The sequence below is a fragment of the Macaca nemestrina genome, chromosome X, assembly GCF_043159975.1.
Source record: "Macaca nemestrina isolate mMacNem1 chromosome X, mMacNem.hap1, whole genome shotgun sequence".
In the NCBI taxonomy this organism is placed as follows: domain Eukaryota; kingdom Metazoa; phylum Chordata; class Mammalia; order Primates; family Cercopithecidae; genus Macaca; species Macaca nemestrina.
Window position 1 is genome coordinate 124,859,363 of NC_092145.1, and position 13,501 is coordinate 124,872,863.

The 13,501-nt window shown below is 34.8% G+C and overlaps 1 long non-coding RNA gene across 2 annotated transcripts in view; it reads left to right on the forward strand.

The window, feature by feature from the left end:
* LOC105499045 (uncharacterized) overlaps nt 1-13,501 on the forward strand; it is a 353,694-nt gene that overhangs the window by 76,131 nt on the left and 264,062 nt on the right. The gene's annotated exons all lie outside the window — the stretch shown is intronic.

Sequence of the window (13,501 nt, forward strand, 5' to 3'; positions counted from 1 at the left end):
AGAAGAACAAAAGAAAGCACACCTACTCCTACAAGCCCTTTTTATAGTGACTATTTTGGAAAACAATAAGACTCTTAAGTAAGATGTACTGCAGATGGTGAAAATTTATCTCTCCTTTTTTGAACTCATTGATGGTTTAGGAACATGTCTCATTTTTGGCAAGATGTCATTGAGTACTATATAGTATATAGAAAAGTGTCATTGTTTTTTGAAAACCCAGTCATAACAGAAAGTTAAAACTCATATCTTCTGCAACTTTTAAATACCTGCCACAAATATGTTGTTTTTCAACGTATGACCCCATAATAATCTGACTCTGAATCCCTTAGCTTTTAATTAAAGCTCCTGGTTTAAAAAGGAAGTTTTCTGGTTCCCAGCCAGAGTGAATGAATCAGAATTTTAGGAGGCAGGCTCTATTATCTCTCTTTCTAAGAAGCTCGGTAGGTGATTTTTATACACAGTAAAGTTTGAGAAATTCTAATACATTATTACATAAGAAAATGCAATCAATAATTATGAATTCTGGCTTTTACAAGAGTGAAACATTTCCCCTTTCTTTTACGAATAATCTTTGATACCCATCTTGAATCAGTCAAGGAAATGAAAAGCGATCACTGACAGCAATTTTGAGGCTTCAAATGGAGACTCGTACCTGTTACAGGGTGGAAATAATACACCAGACATCAAAGGTTTTTTTTTTTTTTTTTTTTTTTTTTAAACTAAACTAATAGGATTTTATGTAATTTACCTTTCTGTAAAATTTGATAGACCTATGAAATTTGTGGTTTCTCATCTATATACAAAACCTCGGCTGTCCCTTTTGAAATTTCACAGAGAAATAAGGGTAGACAATTTTTTAAATAGAGTTGATTGATATTTCTTGAGGTAAAATGGTGGTAGTATGATTGCAATTTATCATATTGTAATTTTTTAAAGTGATTTTGATAAATCGATAATTACTAAAGGATTCTGCTTTTTAGTAATGCTGCTAAATTTGTATTTCACAAATATTTACAACATTAAATTAATTTTTATGTTTCACGTATATCGTATTCCTTCCAGGAGGAAGCTAAAATTATTATTCAGATGATAAGAGCAAATGATGAATTGACAATATTGATGAATTAAATACAGAGATGAAAAGGCAAACTTTAAATAAGAATATTGAAAAGATATTATTTTATTTTGACTAAAACCAATTTATATACTCAGGAGGAAAATCTATGTGTTATATGGATTCAGTATGTATCACTGTTGATTTGAACCTTAAAGCGATTAACAAATGCAATTATAAGCATCATTAACAATAAATCATAGTTGAGACAGGCAAAGAGATTTATTTTTTGACCGGAAAATTGGTGACTACTAGGATAATATAAAATTAACATCCAGAGTACAACCTTAAACAAGTCTGTCTGGGCAAAGTGTAGGATTTTTTAAGCTAGTATTAGCCAACTGATGACAGTTGCTAGAATTCATGAAGTGATGGACACTCTGATAAAACACTGCCACGACTAGGAGATATTATCTTATTGCCAGAATGTAGATTACTGTTACCCTCTTTGCTTACTGAAATTTAATGAAACTCCAATGATGGTACAAAAATAAATATTTGCTCTTATGTTTAGTTAAATGAAAATTATAAATCTGTATTACATGTATGTATTTCTTCCACACAGTTTTTTGATCTTTTGGTATCTATTCTTTAATGCTTTCTACCATTCCTGCGGTATCATATTTCACTGAAAAAATTCTATCTTCAGCAATGACAAAAAGCATTTTATAAGAGTGATGTTCTCTTGATGGTATATGGTGAGTTCAGAACATTTGGGCAAATACTTTCTTTTAACTGATATCTCTCAGAAGTAAGTTCCTCATCAGTTTCTGAAGTCCTGTACTGAATGGTCCTTTTTGTGTTTCATCCTTTACCAATCCAATTTAGAATATAACCCATGGGTTCTGTAATATCTCTAATTGATGACAGTTTTGATATGTGTACAAATAATAATATAAACTTTTACATGTATGAATAAGGTGCTTAATCTTAATTTAATCCCATTATAGTTGTATTACATTTTCTCATTTTGATAAATTTCCAGGATTTGCTTTAAAATATTTATAATATCAATATTTGCAGGAAGTGATTACTATTACATACTCAGTTTCTCTGTGACACAGTTAAAATACGCAAATTATCAAAATACCATTAGGTGAATAAAGACTAACCTCTTTTATACTAACATTAAAACTGTTTCTAGTTTTTGTGAACTTCAAAATGTTTAGTTTCTAATTAAAACTATGAGAATACAAAGTGGAAAAAATCAACAATATACTAGATATATCCTATTCTTGAATTCCCGGAAGTGCCACCTCCTAGAAGTCGTCAAGGTAGGTTTATTTTAGAGTCAGAGAACATCAGAATTTTAAAGGACCTTAGAGGCCCTCTAGTCAAATATCTTCTTTGCACAAATAATAAAATTGAGGTGCGAAGAACTTAAGTAGTGAAGTGAGCAGCCCTGTTGGTGGGAGTGCTAGGACTGAAACCTGGTCTCTCAACCGGTCCAAAGATTTTTGCACAAAACCACTCCATTTCCTATTGCCTTCTTGTTGGTGAAAGCTAGAAATCAGCAACTTTGAAATAAAATTAACTATAGGCTGCTTCTATCCCACAGAGCATTAGACAGACTGAAAATAACAACACTTGTTTATAGTATGAGACCTAAAACAAGAAGGCAGATCACCTGAGGTCAGGAGTTCGAGACCAGCCTGGCCAATATGGTGAAACCCCATCTCTAATAAATATACAAAAATCAGCCGAGTGTAGTGGTGGGTGCCTGTAATCCCAGCTACTCGGAAGGCTGAGGCGGGAGAATTGCTTGAACCTGGGAGTCAGATGCTGCAGTGAGTTGAGATTGTACCACCACACTCCAGTCTGGGTGACACAGTGACACTCTGTCTCCAAAAAAAAAAAAAAAAGAAAAAACAAAGATAAATAAGCACAAGAAAAGATGCTGTACATCATATGTTATCAGTTAAATGTTTAAACAATAATGGGATGCAACTACACACATATTAGAATGGACAAAATCTGAAACACTGACAACACCAAATGCTGGTGATAATGTGGAGCAACAGGAACCCCCAATCACTGCTAGTAAGAACGCAAAATTGTACAGCTATTTTGAAAGACAGTTTGGGTGTTCCTTACAAAACCAAATATAATCTTACCATACTTTCTTACCATACTATCCAGCAGTTAAGTTCCTTGGTAGTTATGCAAGAAAGTTTAAAACTTATATCCACAGAAAACTTGGACACAAATGTTTATAGCAGCTTTATTCATAATGGCCAGAACTTGGAAGCAATCAAGATGTCCTTCAGTAGGTGAATGGATAAAGTATGTTATATCTAGACAATGAAACATTATTTCCTGCTAAAAAGAAATGAGCTATTAAGTCATGAAAAGACATAAAGAAAAGATGTAGAGGGAGCTTAAATGCATATTAATAAGTCAGAAGAGTCAATGTGAAAAGATTCCATACTGTATAATTCCAGCTATACGACATTCTGATAAAGGGAAAACTATGGAAACAGTAAAAAGATCAGTAATTTCTAGGAGATGAGAAGGGCATGGTTGATCTAGAGCAAAGTTTGTCCCATAAAGTCTTATTTATGGGCCTTTTTAAAAACAGATTTTTTTGATAATTTTATAATAATAGAAGAGTTTTGAAAATAATGGAGTTCACCTAGCTTTCTCTGTTAACATCTTATGTAACGATGGTATAATGTTCAAAACCAATGAATTTATCTTGGTATAATATTATCAACTAATTTATAGAACTTATTTGAATTTCACCAGTCTTCCATTAATTTTTTTTAACAATTCTGATCCATGATCTAGTGCAGGATCCCATAATGCATTTATTTGTTATGGTTCTGTAGCCTACTCCAATATGTGACGGTTCTGCATTTTTTCCTTGTTTTTCATGATCATGATACTTTTGGAGAGTACTAGTCAGTTATTTTCTAGAATGTCCTTCAATTTTGGTTTGTCTGATGTGTTCCAATAATTATATGGGGGTTATGCAGTTATTGAGGTAGGATACTACAGAGATGATGGGCCCTTCTAAGTGCTTCATATCAGAGGTGCACAATGTCCATATTCATAACTGGTGATGTTAACCTTGATCACTTGCCTAACGTGATGTCTGCCAGGACACTCCACTAGAAACTTACTATTTTTCCTTTGTATTTTCTTTCTTTTTTTTTTTTTTGAGACGAACAGTCTCGCTCTGTAGCCCAGGCTGGAGTGCAGTGGCACGATCTCGGCTCACTGCAAGCTCCGCCTCCTGGGTTCACGCCATTCTCCTGCCTCAGCCTCCCGAGTAGCTGGGACTACAGGCACCCACCACCACGCCCAGCTAATTTTTTTTTTTTTTTTTTTGGTATTTTTAGTAGAGACGGGGTTTCACCGTGTTAGCCAGGATGATCTCGATCTCCTGACCTCGTGATCCGCTCGCCTCGGCCTCCCAAAGTGCTGAGATTACAGGCGTGAGCCACCACGCCCGGCTTTTGCTTTGTATTTTCTAAATAGTTTTGGGGAAAATATGTAATTGATTCTCGTCATTTACAGATTTCACATTTGAGAATTTGCCTACTCACTAAAATTTATTTGTAAGCCTAATATCAATAATTATGTCAATTTTGCAGTCATTTATGGACATATACAGAACAGCAAAATATTTGTAACCTATCATTCACATTCCCAACTGAGATCAAACAAGCTGATGATCTGTCTTCTTGTTTTAAGTCTCATACTATAAATAAGTGTCGTTATTTTCAGTCTGTCTAATGCTATGTTTTAAATATTGTGTTTTCGTTGGTGATTTCACTGTTTAAAATCACCCACAAGTTGGTGATGTGCTATCTAGTGCTCCTAAATTCAAGAAGATTGTGATGTGCTTTATGGAGAAAACCATATGTTAGATAAACTTCATTTAGTTGTGAGTTATATGTTGTTTTTGAGCTCAATGTTAAAAAATCAACAATATATATTAGGTAAAACATCTTTAAACAGAAATACATCAAACAAGGTTCTGTATTGATTCATTGACACAATGTGACCAGGATCTTACAGGAATTTGACCCTGTTTTTCTCTTTGAGAACAATGGTTTAGTATTTGCTAATTCAGTGTTGCTGGTGATATTACAGGACTATGATATTATTACTATGAATAATGAGAATTGACTGAAATTTGAGACTATGCAAATATCCTATCTGTGCTAAACTCTGACCCACCTACTTTAGAGTCTATCACTGGATAATACCTGCAACAATTATTACTATGTTATTCCAACTGTAATTTTCTATTTCTCTCATTGTAAAATTGAAATTCTTCTGAGAAAGACTCGTTGCCTTTTCACTAATTATATCTATCTATCTATCTATCTACCTACCTACCTACCTACCTACCTATCTATTTATCTGTCTATATCTGTCTGACTAAACTATCTATCCATCTGTGTATCGATATCATGGATAACTACTTTGACCTTTGAGTTATAATCTGATACAATAGTTATTTATTTTGTTGCTTTAGTCTGTGGCTATTGGGAACTTTCAGGCTGGCTTCTGTGCCCTTTCAGTACTTAATGTGCCTCAATTCCCAACTCTCTTTTTATGAACTTTCTTAACTTCATACCTCACCAGATACTCCGGACTCATCTTTCATTTTGTTGTTGTTGTTGTTGCCCCAACTCTGGAATCAGTCAGCTCTTCAAGGTGCACTGGTTCTTCCTATTAGAGCATGATTAGAGAATTTGAAATTCAGATCTGAGTGCTAGGAGTAGCTCATTGCTACGGGGGTATCACTGCATCTCACTCTTCTGAATGAATAGATCTAAGATATGTATCTAAGAAAGAAATCTGGGATCTAAGAAATCTAAGAAATGCATGTGCACGCAGATCTGAATTTATTTCTGCATCCATTTTTCTCCACATAAAATTTTAAAGTAAACTTATATTGTCATATCCAGTTCCAATCCAGCAACACATGGTTAATTACAGATTTACCCATCCTAACTTTTAACTTCTTTCTCTGACAAGGAAAAACCTAGATCTCATTATCTACAATGATCAACCTTAGTATACAAATAGTTTAGTAAATGCTAAACCATACACTGGCAGAAAATAAATTTAACAACTAGAAGATATTGTCTGTATACAGTTGTTCATCTTTATTCTTACAGTACCCAGACAATACAGTTTTTCAGAAGTACTTTTCTTCCTGTGCCCTTCAGTGTAATTATGTGATGAATTTGTAAGGCATTTAATTTGTCCAGTCTGCATTCCATGTTTCACTGCACATGCTAGTTTATTTTTTTTAAATGTACTTTTAGTAAAATTTACATTTTCTGATCTACATTCCTTTGCATTTTGGCAAATTTATATAGCTTTATGTCCATCACCACATTTCCGTAGACAACAGTTCCATGACCCTAAAAGTCCTCCTAAGCTACACTTTTATAGGTCTGCTGGCAATTAATTCTTTCCATGCTTGTTTGCTGAGAAAGACTTTATCTCTTTTCCATTCTGAAGAGATAAATTTGGTGGATATAGAATTATGAGTCAGTGTGTGTGTATGTGTGTTTGTGTGTGTGTGCGTTTTCATCAGCACATAGTATTCCATTGTCTTTTTGCTTGCATGGTTACTGACAAAAGTGTGCAATGATTTTATCTTCTTTCTGTGCGTGTAATGTTTCTTTTTTCTTTAGCTACCTTAAAGATTTTTTTGACTTTTCCTATAAGCAGTGTGAATATGATATTGATAATTTTTGTTTGCTTGGTTTTTGTATTTTTTTTTCTCTTCAGATATGTGTCCTTCATTAATTTTGGTAAAAAATTTTCAGCCATCATTTCCTTAAATATTTCTCCTGCTCCATCCTCTTTATCCTGTCTTTCAGTATTTCAAATTATGTTTAAATTAGAACATTTGATATTGTCCAAAAGATCTTGGACGTTCTGGTTTAAATTTTTAAATCTTTTTTTTTTTTGGAGAGGGTCTCAGTTTGGATAATTTCTACTCACATATCTTCGTGCTTATTGCTTCTTTTCTTGGTTAGCCAATTTACCCTGGCATTAGATATGGTAGCGTTGTAACGAAGAGCATCAGTTAGATGCCTTCTTAGTTATCTTGCCTCTTTCCAGGTTTTACACAGGCTCAACGAGTAATCATGCCCCTTCTTCATTCCACTATCTTAAATGGAATTATTGTTCATCAGTTCCATAACACCAACAGTATTCATTGTCCTTCTCCCCACAAAGATGTAGGCTTTTGTCCTGTATTGGGGCTAGAGGGGAAGAATTTTAACAAGTTTCTTGCCCATCTCCTATAGCTGTTGCTTTCCTCCTACAGGCCTGTGCAACAATGAATATTTCTTAGGGTTTTTTTTTTTTTTCTAATTTTTTCTGTGAGCCTCTAGTGAGGTTTGCAGAAAAAGAACATGAAAGAGGGTATAGACTCCCACAATGTCTGATGCTGTCAGAGATTTCACATTGTCTCACTAGGTCATACTTGGCCTTCATTAATTTGTCATCCATTTTAGCTAAGCTGTTATTATCACTATCTGATTGTGTCCACTCTAGGTGAATGCTTGTTTATCGCTCATCTCTCCTTAAAGTCATGAACTGTCCTTGGATTTGAAACCAGCAACCTCAGCTCTCTGGTGGTTCGAGAAAAAGGCTAATTTTGAAATTGGTCTAGAATTTTATTTTGTTTTATTTTAGCAAGAATACTTAACACAAGATCTACCCTCTTAACAAATTAGTATGGGCTATAGGTACAATGTTGTATAGCAGATATCTAGAGCTTATCAATCTGTTTAACCTACCTTTCTTTTGCTGTTGTAAGAGTGGAAGCAACACTCTTTTCAACTCTCTAAAACCCAGATAGGAAGCTGAAACCATTATTTATATAGTATAAATTTTAACAATTGGAGTAAAAATTCATAACTCCAGTGGTATATTTGCTGTCACTTCTTAAACTTACTGTTAAAAATTTAACTGAGCAGAACTCTTACTGTTCAGTTACAAATATATAACATGTGAAAATATTTGCTAGCTACTATATGTTGTTACAGTAGGTAGCTAGTCAAACATGAACAGGGCATAACAGGGGTCCATCCCCCAGCACCTACACCCACTAGGAATGTCAGGCGACCATCAGGTGATGGTCAGGAGGTTGTTAAACTGCCACTCTTAAATAATAATTGGTCATAGCCAGTGCCAGAGAAAGGCAGTCTACCAACAGGTGGAAAAAAGCTGAAGCTGGTGATTAGCAGCTTTCTGATACAATCTCAGGAGCTGGGCGAGTGGGCTCAGGCATGCACATTAAGAGGCAAAATGGTGGAGCTTAACTGGTATATGACCTTCTAGGGACATTTGGTTGGTAAAGGAAGAACGCCTCAAGTGAGCATGCATAAAATTCCAGTAAACACAGTGCACATGTGGCCCCTCTCAAGCACTGACAGGCCACTGAGCAGCAGACAGCCCACCCCAAGGGAAGAATCAGGGGAGAAGAGATGCAGACCCAGGAAGCATGCCCATATAGAAAACCCCTAAGTCAAAGGTAAAACCACGCACTTGATCTCACAAGTTGCCTGTTGGCCCCTTTCCAAGTGTACTTTACTTCCTATCATTCCTGCTTTAAAGCTTTTAAATAAACTTTCACTTTTGCTCTAAAACTTGCCTCAGTCTCTCCTTCTGCCCTTCAGTCGAATTCTTTCTTCTGGAGCGGCAAGAATTGAGGTTGCTGTAGACCCATATGGATTCACTGCCCGTAACAATGTCAGAGTGTGTTTTTTTTTTAAAGTTAATTTATTGTGTATTTTCAATAGAGATGAAGAGTTTAAAATTTGTAATACACAATCATCTGATCAGAGCTATGTAATAAAGCTATTGCTCTGTTGTAATTCCAACAGTAACGTTGCTTGAATTGTCTACAGTGTTCTTTTTCTGAAATTGAAAATAAAAAAGCAGAAATTTTCAGTCTAAAATAAAGTACATGAAAAGATAAAAACATAAATTTCTTGCATATCTGTTTTACCAGATTTCTGCATAAGGTCCAGAAAGATATAAGTGATATAGACGTGTTCCTTTTATTTTCTTGGCTTGGATATTGCTTGATCATTAAATATGAGTTTTCTATCTAGTGTATGTTGGATTACAGTAACAAAAACAAACAATAATGTTAATATTGTGAAATAGATCATGTTCTAGGTATTGTATCATTTTACCAAAGAGCACAAGTATGTATTACTAATTTTTATGTACAAATGCCATTAAGAACCAAATTTGTGTAATTGTATAGATATGTATTATATAAGTGCTCTGTGTATATATATATAGTGTACATATTCTATATATACTGTATATTTATTATATACTCTGATATATATAAATTTCTGTTTGGTCAGTCTCCATTATTTGCTTAGTAGTTCACAGGAGATTATATGCTTTGCCTTTTCCATTGGATCACCTATTAATATTTTACTTTATACATTTTCATTTTCTGTATCTGTCACACAGGCTGTAGTCAAACCCCAAATACTACTTTTTGTTGTTGTTATTCTGTGAACCATCTTTTCCTTTTGTACATTCTTATCTGCTCTTACCCACTGAGCCAGATAATTAGAAAAGGACTTCACTACCTGTGACAGTGAAAATACGATCAAATGTGAATCCATTGTGATTGAATGATCCTTGCATTGCCAGGATGCAAATTTCTTAAGGGCTTATAGAACAAGATGAGTGACATGATGCAATGTAATGCTTTAAGACAATGAAGGTAATTATAATCAGAATAGCTTGTATGCTTTCCCAGTCATCGTAAATATCTTAATTTACATCTCTCTGTCTGTATTGTATGTTTCACATATTTATTCTAAGCCTAGAGTGTTTAATATCCATCTGTAAATTTCAGAATTAAAAAATAAATTTATTGACTGGGCACAGAGGCTCACATCTGTAATCTCAGCACTTTGGGAGGCTGAGGCGGGTGGATCACAAGGTCAAGAGATCGAGACCAGCCTGGCCAACGTGGTGAAACCCCATCTGTACTAAAAATACAAAAATTAGCTGGGCGTGGTGGTGCGTGCCTGTAGTCCTAGCTACTCGGGAGGCTGAGGCAGGAGAATCGCTTGAACCTGGGAGGCAGAGGTTGCAGTGAGCCAAGATCCAGCCACTGCACTCCAGCCTGGCCACAGAGCAAGACTCTGTCTCAAAAAAATAAATAAATAAATTTATTTATTTTTAATATTGTATTATACTATAAATGCACTACATATTGCAAATATACCTACATCTGAGGATGATAATCATTTTTTCAGTTTAGGTGAATATATTAACATTCATTTCACAAAAACAGCATACAAAATTCCAAAAGCTGCTATCTGTATTATCATTCCTCTTTTTCCTTAAATTCAATTTATATTTTCTATGCATCTGACTTAATAAAAGTATAACATGGCCAGACACTACAACTCATGCCTGTAATCCCAGAACTTTGGGAGGCTGAGGTAGAGACCTTGAGGCCGGGGTTAGGGACCAGCTTAGACTACATAGGGAGACCCTGTTTCTACAAAAATGAAAAATAAAAAATTAGCCAAGCGTGGTGGTACACATCTCTGGTCCCAACTACTAGGGAGGCTGAGGTGGGAGGATCGCTTGAGCCTGGAAGGTCAAGACTGCAGTGAGCCATGATGGAACCACTGCACTCCAGTCTGGGCAACAAAGTGAGACCTTGTCTTAAAAAACAAAAAAAAATTATAACATTTAACATATTTGAGAGATATAATATTCCTATTATTTCTCTTAGTTAACATGGCCCCAGAATACCCTAAAGCTAGGCCCAGGAAAGATATTGATATCATGTCTTTGTATAATTACTCTCTGTACAGATAAATTATATTTTTTCCCATAAGATCACTAGAAATTTCTCATTTATCCTATATAGAAAACTATGCATATGCTACAGAAGTATCCAATCTCATATTTAAACATACTTTGAGATAATTAATTTTAATTATAGTTATTTCTTAAATAAAAAAGTAGTCTATTTTGTAATTGGAAAAACAATTCAAAAACTATAATTTTAAAATATTTTACTAAATATGTTTATATACACATTGTTAAGGTGCATTTGAGTAAATAGTTTAAGAATTATTTCAACAGAAAAAATGATGTAAAACACAAAAACATAGAAAATATTTGTTACAATGTCACATTGATTTTTGCAAAATTCTTACAGAGTTTTTATGGCCACAGTGAGCAAATTCACATGCCCACAGTCACCAGTTGAATGCCATACAATTATATTTGTGGAGCAGATTTCCTTTGTACCGATTTAGTCTTTTTAAATGTAGTCCATATCTTTCCGTTGTATTCTCTGTAGTAGTGTCGTTTTGCGTATTATTTGCTAGTCATTTCTCTCATCTTTACATACTCTTTAACAGGTTAGCAATCACTCTTTTGACAGAATGTGTGTATGTGTGTGTGTGTGTTTATATATTTGTATATACTCATACATTTATTTTAAAATATTTGTTTGATCATTTATTTATTTATAAACACCAGAGTGAATGACAGGATATTGTATACCAAGGAAATTTCATATTTCATGACAGTTTATTTTCAGATATAGTAAGATCATATACACTAACAGTCAAAGTAACTGGAAGTATTTCTCTCCAGTAATTAGGTAGAAATAAAGTAGATGTCACATGGACTAGTAAATTTTTTTGGCGTCCTGTCTCATGACTGACAGATTGTGCAGTATGTCTAAAAAGGGGTTCAAATAATTGTAATAAAGATGCTAAGGGGTAAGAGAACCACAGTCATGAATACTTTTTAAAAATATTAAAAACTTAGTTTTCTTGAGTTGCAAAGTGCTGATTGACCTTTTTTTATTCAACATATTATTTGAGTAGTTCTCATCAAGTGCTCAGCTCTTACATTTGTTGTCTTTAATCGTTGTCACACTCCCGAATGACAGTAATTAAAGTTATTTATGGATTTATGAGACATAAATTGTGATTCTGTCAACAGTGAAAAGAGAAAAACCTATTATAACAACAATTTCCACTACCAGCTGACTTTAATTTCTTCCTTACTGTCTTTTTGTGGTTGCTTTTTTAGTTTAAGCAATGATTGAGACCATGTGTTACAGCCTTAATTTTAGAAACAGAACCTTAGATAAAATGCTTTTTATTTAAATAAATAGAAAATTTGAAATGTATTAGATAAAATGTCCAAATATTTTTTGTAATCAAGCATAAAGAATACATTGTATATAAATTACAGGGTTTTACTCATAAATTTGGCAACTAATTTTGAATCCAAAATAATTTAAAATATTTTATTTTATTTTTCAAATAGCCAGTTGTTTGAAAAAATACTTAAATCATATTTTTTTCTCTGCTCTCACATCAAAATGGCAGCAATCATCAACACAAAAGACTTCTGTAACCCCCAAATGCATGGAGATTTTTTCCCTACCAGCAAGCAAGAAATCAATTGCAATGGACATCAACTGGGTGTCCTCCAATTCAGTACTGACACTATCTACCTGAAGATAGTGTCAGATTCCACAGGTTGGGGGCTCAGTCCCCAAAACTGCTCTCCTCACTTCAGACACCAGTAGCAAGTTCATGCCTCTGGAACTTCTAACCCATTAGCTTCAAGTTGGGGTTCCCATAACCTCCTCTTTGGGTTCAATTAATTTGCTACAGGGGCTCACACAACTTAGGGAAACACACTTATCAGTTTATCATGAAGAACATTACAAAGGATAGAAAAGAAGAGATGTGTAGGGTAAGGTATGTGGGAAAGGTGCGCCGAGCTTCCATGTCTTCCCCAGGCATGCCACCCCCCAAGGAACCTTCACATGTTCAGCTATCCAGAAGCTTTCTGAACCCATTTTTTTTTGGAAGTTTCATCAGCTTTCCTTCCTCCAGGAAGGAAATGGGGTGAAGCACTCTATGGAATGAGGGTCTTAGGAGCCACAGTCAGAGAGGCAAGAGGGAGATGAGAGTCATGCCTTGGGGCAGGTGAAAGGAGGGCAGGAGAAGGTCAAGAAAATTGTTTCCCAAGGCATTCCCCTTCAGGCCTAACAAACCCAACAGTATAGCAAAAGACTGTAACAAGGACTATGGAACTTACAAGCCAAGAACCACAGACAAAGATCTATCTATCTATCTATCTATCTATCTATCTATCTATCTATCTATCTATCTGTAATAGGTCCATTCCCTGATGCATAGGGCAAGTCAATACACTAAGACACTGGGTGACAGCAAAGAAAGATGTTTAAAAATAGGGCCACTGATTGATGAGACAGGAGGAAACTTCAAAACTGTCTCCTCAATGAATTTGGGGCTAGACTTTTAAGGATTTTGGAGTGGGCTGAAGTGTGCAGATCATTGATTGGTTGAAGCATGCAGGGCG